Genomic DNA, 6,000 nt, shown 5'->3' on the forward strand with positions numbered 1-6,000 from the left:
GAGAGTGGCACCTGAGCAGCTAAAACATAGCCTGGGCGATAGCTTGCCAAAGGCTGCAGCTAGCAGGAATTCCTCTGATGAAAGCGAGGAAGAGAACCCGGAAAAAGGTACGTTTCTGCTGTTATTTAGCTCCTGTGTGTGCATGGAGAGTGCTGAGGGCTGCTTAGGGTGATTGCATGAGCAGCAGTCTGGATTCCTGGGCTTTGTTCACAGCTGGACAGGTGGCTTGTGTGATGCTGAATAAATCGCTCCACATGTCTGAGAACTTGCTTTCTCTATTGATCAATGTGTATTGATCTCTGTACTTCTCTCCTAGATCTTTTGTGAGGCTGAAATTTGATTTTATGTTAAGTTCTGGAGAGAGAATTTACTTTCTGGAAACAGGTTGAGATTCTAAGAGCATCAGTAAATCCAGTCGTTCTTCTCAGGGGCAATATTGTGTAGCTCATATAAATATGACCTTAGTTACTCCGTGTCTTCTGTAAATCTCTGAGCACTTACAAAATAGGATGTTCTATGCAGATGAATTGAATCCGTAGCAATTTGAATTCATAGCACATTTTTGGTGTTTTGGTGCTTTAAAAGTCAAGGGGGGGATTGATCCAGGGGGTGATATTTGGGGGCATTGTTCTGTAGCAGGCTTTAGGTACAATCAAGTTGACATTTCTGAAATGATTCATAGATCCCAATATTTAAGAAGAGCTCCTCTTAGACAGCAGCTTCTAAGTTTTATTTTAAAAATCCTTTAAAGGTGTCAGATGCATTTCTGCCAGCCGGAGGCCCAGACACGGCCAATCGTGAGGCAAAAATATATCCCAAAAATATATGCTCTTTTCTGCCTAGTGGCTTTTGCCGACAGCACTGTCTTACGAGGTTTCACCAGGAGAAGACCTGGTGAAAGAAGAGCGTAAGAGATGATGTTGTGTTGGTACATGGATACACAGTCCCTGAAGTTGATCTGCACAGGCTGAAAAAAGTCCACCACCTAGAATTCCTTCAAGAGCAGCTCTAACTTCCCTGGTTACAGTGGTGCGCATTGCACAACGGCACATTCCAAGACCAATGGTAGCCTTAAAATTGTCCAACCATTTAGCATAATATATGCACTGTGTGTCTCCTGTTCACTCATCAGTGAAGACTATGGTTGCTAAATCTAATGTCTCTCTGCTTTGTACTTGACTTGGGTAAAATTCCCTCAGTTCTCCTATTAAGCTGCAGCAAATGGCTGCTGGTCATATGCCAAGAAAACCAAATGCATCTGATAAAGCCAAGAGGGGGAGGCTGAACCGTTCAGCTCAGAAATGTCAGCCTGGGACAGGAGTTTCTTGGGGAGTTGTCATGGCAAGGAAGAAATGGCAGTTAAGAGTTGCCACTTCATTCTGTCTTACAAGAAGGTTGTACATGACTTGAGATGTGCCTTTTCTTCTTTGAGGAAAAGAATTGACTTCCAGTGATTCTTCACTAAGTGGCTTTGCCCTTCTACCCATAGAGAAGAGATTTCCGAGAAGCAACGATATAAATGTAAGGACAAATGTTATTTTTCCCCTTTTCTGTATTGTTTATTTGCACTGTATTTTTGTATTGTTTATTTGTTAAAAAAAAAAGCCTCTCCTATTTGATTAATTTCCAGAAGTATGGAGTATTTCCCATTCATTTTCACAGAAACAGAGATGTTTAAGCATTACAGTCACTCACAGGAATCATCCTAGGCAAAGCTGAAGTCCAAATACGTGATGTTTCATTGATGCCCACAGGCAGGCTTGTGGGTGTTTCAGAGTGTTTGTCCTACTTAATTTAAAATAACAGGTAACATAAAGCAAATTTGTGCATAATTTACACAAAGAGAACCAGGTTAAATATTGAGGCTGTAGTGCATAGAGTATTTGGGGGTAGTTACTAGGGATGTATCTGCTCAGCACTTAGGTAGTACTCTGCTTTGATGCCCAGCCTAGATGACACAGGCCACACTTCCTGGAGACCAGGAGAGACAGAACTGTCTGGGGTTTCATCCAGGCTCATGTACGCACCCATTTTGCATGGTTCTGACCAGAACTTTGTCAATGCCTCTCCTCTTATCTTCCTTTCCAGTCTTTCTTTTGCACAGAGAATGGTGCAGCCAGAATATTTCTGTTCTTACTTAATTTCCCCATTTTCGAGTCATAATTTTAGTGTCAGCAGGAAGGCTGTTCTGGGCTTCCTGCCTGGAAAGCAGTGCCTGCCTTCTCGGGGTACCGTCTTGCAGGTGTCCTACCTGCCAAGAAAAAGAGAGCAAGAAACACCTAACAGGTTTCCAGACTGAGCTTCCTGTCTTGCCCTTGGAGAGCAGTCCATGACGTGCAGAGTCTCCTCTAGCCCACCTGTGAAGCCTGGAAGAAATGGCCCAGCGTGTGCTGCCGTTTCCATGCTAACTGGTACTGGCTCCTTGCAAACACACTGAAGCAAGTAGAGAGGCTGAGTTCCCACTGAACTAACCTAGAAACCTGCTAATAAAATAAAGAGCTCTGCTGTTTCTGGTGGAACTACATCTCATGGAGTTGGATAAAACTTGCCTTTCTTCCAGTCTGCGCTAGGTTCAGAAAGTACAAGGTCAACAATTAGTGTCTCAGGTAAAGCTGCTTTCTACTTACAGTCAGGCAGCCTCCCTCAACCATGGGCTGCAGGTATTTCACGCTTCTCTGAAGCACTGGCCACCTCCAGAAGCAACACTGCTACCTAGGGAGTCTGAGTCTTTAGAAGATTGCCTTGTATGGGTTTGTAGTAGGGGTAGTGCCAGACATTAAACTAGTCACAGATCGCTTGGGCAACCAGCCTTCCCCAAACTTTCAGTAAAGGAGTCTAAAATTATAAGAGTAAATACTTAAAAGTAAATAAATAAAGGAATTTTCAAAGGAGATTTCAGTAACAAGTGCACAAGTTCCTTTGGACTAGATACCTGCATTCCTTTTATTCCGTGTTGCCCCCTTGTTGCAGAGGGCTTCTTCCCAGGTGTCATTGCTAGACCAAAACAGTGAACAAGAGAGGAAAGGCTCATTACCTTGCCCCTGGGTCATCCTCATTCCTCTTGCTCTATGCAATTGTTATGAACTGAGTTCAGTTCCATCAAGGTGGGAATTACAGCTTTCAAAAACATGGTGGAAGACAGCAGAGCAGGAGGCCAACTGCAGGCAGTGGCTCTGCCACATCAGGAAATGATGTGGTAAAGATCCGAGGACGATGATGTGCTGTAATGCAAAAGGCTGTTCCACAAGTAGAGTGGAAGACAGCATGTGACTGCCTCTTCACAGCTGCTAAGCTTTGAAGAGAGGAGAAGGAGGGAAACAAAGCCAGAGATGTGTGTTGGACTAGGTTGCTTACGTCTCTTATGGAAGACCTTGCACTGATAAGGATTCTGTTAGTCCTGAGAAGGCAAAGGCAGCCATACCCACGCTGGGACCCAGAGTACAGCAGTGCTGACAAACTGGGCTGTTGCCTCCTTATCTGCCAGGAAAATGCCTTACAGCTGTAACAACTTCTGTCTTTGTGTCCCTTCTATGTTCTAGTCCTCTTTCAGGATGCTGGCAGAAGATTACAATATCATGGTCAACAACGCCTACTTGAGTGATATCCAGTTTCAAGTGGACTCTGGAGAAATCCTTTATGCCCATATGTTTGTGCTGTATGCACGCTGTCCACGGGCTGTTCAGCTGGTAAGTACTGCTGTTAGACTTTTCTCTTCCCCTCGAGTAAAGCCCCTTTGCAGTAACAGGAGTTTGACCGTCTATTCCAGACTGATCACAACAAATGAGTTAGTGATGCCGTACAGTAAGCACAGAGTATTTGGAGATCCAGTGGCAAGTCACTCTGGACCTGCTGATTATGGAGTAGACAGTATTTACAAGCTGTGCTTGTAACTAACCCAGACAGAGGTCTGTCACTCCCACAGGTGCTATGGAGGTAGCTGCATTGACCTGTGCCTTTGGCAAGGCCAGTGAAGTAATTTCTGTGTTTCCAGAAGCATTTTGGTTCATACAGTTTCCAGCCTGCTCCTGTGCAATTTCCTGCAAAGGCAATGAAAGGCAGTGGGCTGAAGACAGGAACTTGCCCTCTGACAGAGCTGCCACCAGACCATACCAACTTCTTGACAAAGTTTTGTCATTCTTTCTGGAATCAGTAGAATTCATTTTGTCCTCATGCATGATTACAGCAGTTTCAACTCAAGGTGCTTAGGACCATTTATGAGGGGTCCTTGAAAGCTTCAGGGTACAAGTTAACAGCTGTATGGAGCTCCCTATTCCCCAGGGAGCTCTGTATCTCTGGTCATTTTAGCTTCCCTCTGAGGCATCAAATCCTGGCCATAGGAACAGACTTTGACACAAAAAAAAAAAAAAAAAAAAAAATTAGTGGCCTGATAGAGAGCAGATACTGCTGGTGTTGTTCCTTTATGAGGAAGTGGACCTTGTTTGCTTTCCTTTTACCGCACAGGTTTACGACGAAGGGATATATGTGAAGGTGAAGGACGATGACGACGAGCAGACGCGCCGGGTGCTGCTGAGCGATGTGACAAAAGAGGCAGTCCTCGCATTCCTGCGATATCTTTACACTGCTTATACTGACATCCCTGCTAGAATCGTGCCCCAGCTGAGGGCTTTGGCTACCAGGTTTGTATCATATGAGTGTGCTTTGGGTCACCTCATGCTTTCAGCCACATGGACTTTAACCTGATACCTTCTGTTGTGGTTTCAGTGGCTTTCACAAAACTCATTTCACTTGAGATGCAAGTACCTCTGCTTCCATCTTAAGTGAAATATGAACAGAAGAGCATCTTATCCTCATTTTTTCATGAATCTTTCTTCAGGTTACATCTGCTTGAGATTTTCTATTTTTGGTTTATGACTAGAATACTTTTGCCAAGTTTTGTCTCATGATCTTTAATGACAGCTGATGGTGGCAATGGTGATGAGTGTAATTCTCAAAGCATTGCCCTAGTGACACACTTAATCTGAATGAGACTTGCAGAATGTGGATGCAGGCAATGCTAATTTGTTATGTCAGTCATGATCCTAGACATGTGTTAGATAATGAACTTGAAACAGCAGCAGATGAAACACATTCTATCGGATCAAAATCACTTAGTTCTGGAAATGTAGGTGTCCTCCTTTTAAAATAATTCTGAAAAAGACCAGGAAAAAAAATCTGCTCTTTTATGTTGATAGTCAGTTAAACTCATACCTAATCAAGGAGAACTGATTATCCTCTGTAGTGGCAGCGATGCATTGTTTGGAATGGAGGAAATAAGTGTGAAACCTGAGAAGATTATGGTGACACGGAGTGAAAACCTGAAATTGTTATTGACTTTATTAATGTTGAAACTGCATGTCTAATTTGGCACAACAGTTTCACAAATTAAATTTAACTTTCTTTACAAGACTCACTAGATTGATCAGGCAACTATAACATTTTGGAATTTTGAATGAATTTTGAGGGAGATTAACATTTCTGTTACATTCTTGCAGGTTTGATTTAAGGGAACTTGTGCTCAAGTGTAAGGACTGCGCTGAAGAGAGCCAGGCATCTTCTGGAGTGGATCCAGAAGATGATCTCCTCTCTGCGAGAGATGATGAAGATAATGATAACAGAGCTGAGAACTTCAAAGAGCTCCTGAACTCAGTGTGGGTGGGTGAAGATGAGGAAGAAGAAGCTGTGCTAAACCCTGCATGCCAGAAGGAAGACGACAACGGGGTGGGTGAACAGGAGCCGGAGGAAATATATGAGTTTGCTGCAACTCAAAGAAAAATGGTTCAAGACAAACTGGAGATGAGTGAAGGCACAGATGACAACATCTGTAGTGATACTGAGGTAGCCCAAGGTGCGAACCAGCAGACTAAGAAAAAAGAGGCAAAAAGGTCCGTATCTGCCTTGATAAGCAATGACTTCAAACATCTGAGGGAAGACAATGATGTGGAAACATCCAAATGTGACTTGTCTGAAGAAGAGAAAATGCAGAATACAAGTGGATGCAAA

Source organism: Tinamus guttatus, unplaced genomic scaffold, assembly GCF_059628265.1.
Source record: "Tinamus guttatus ecotype Peru unplaced genomic scaffold, ASM5962826v1 Tinamus_guttatus_pri_ptg000106l, whole genome shotgun sequence".
In the NCBI taxonomy this organism is placed as follows: domain Eukaryota; kingdom Metazoa; phylum Chordata; class Aves; order Tinamiformes; family Tinamidae; genus Tinamus; species Tinamus guttatus.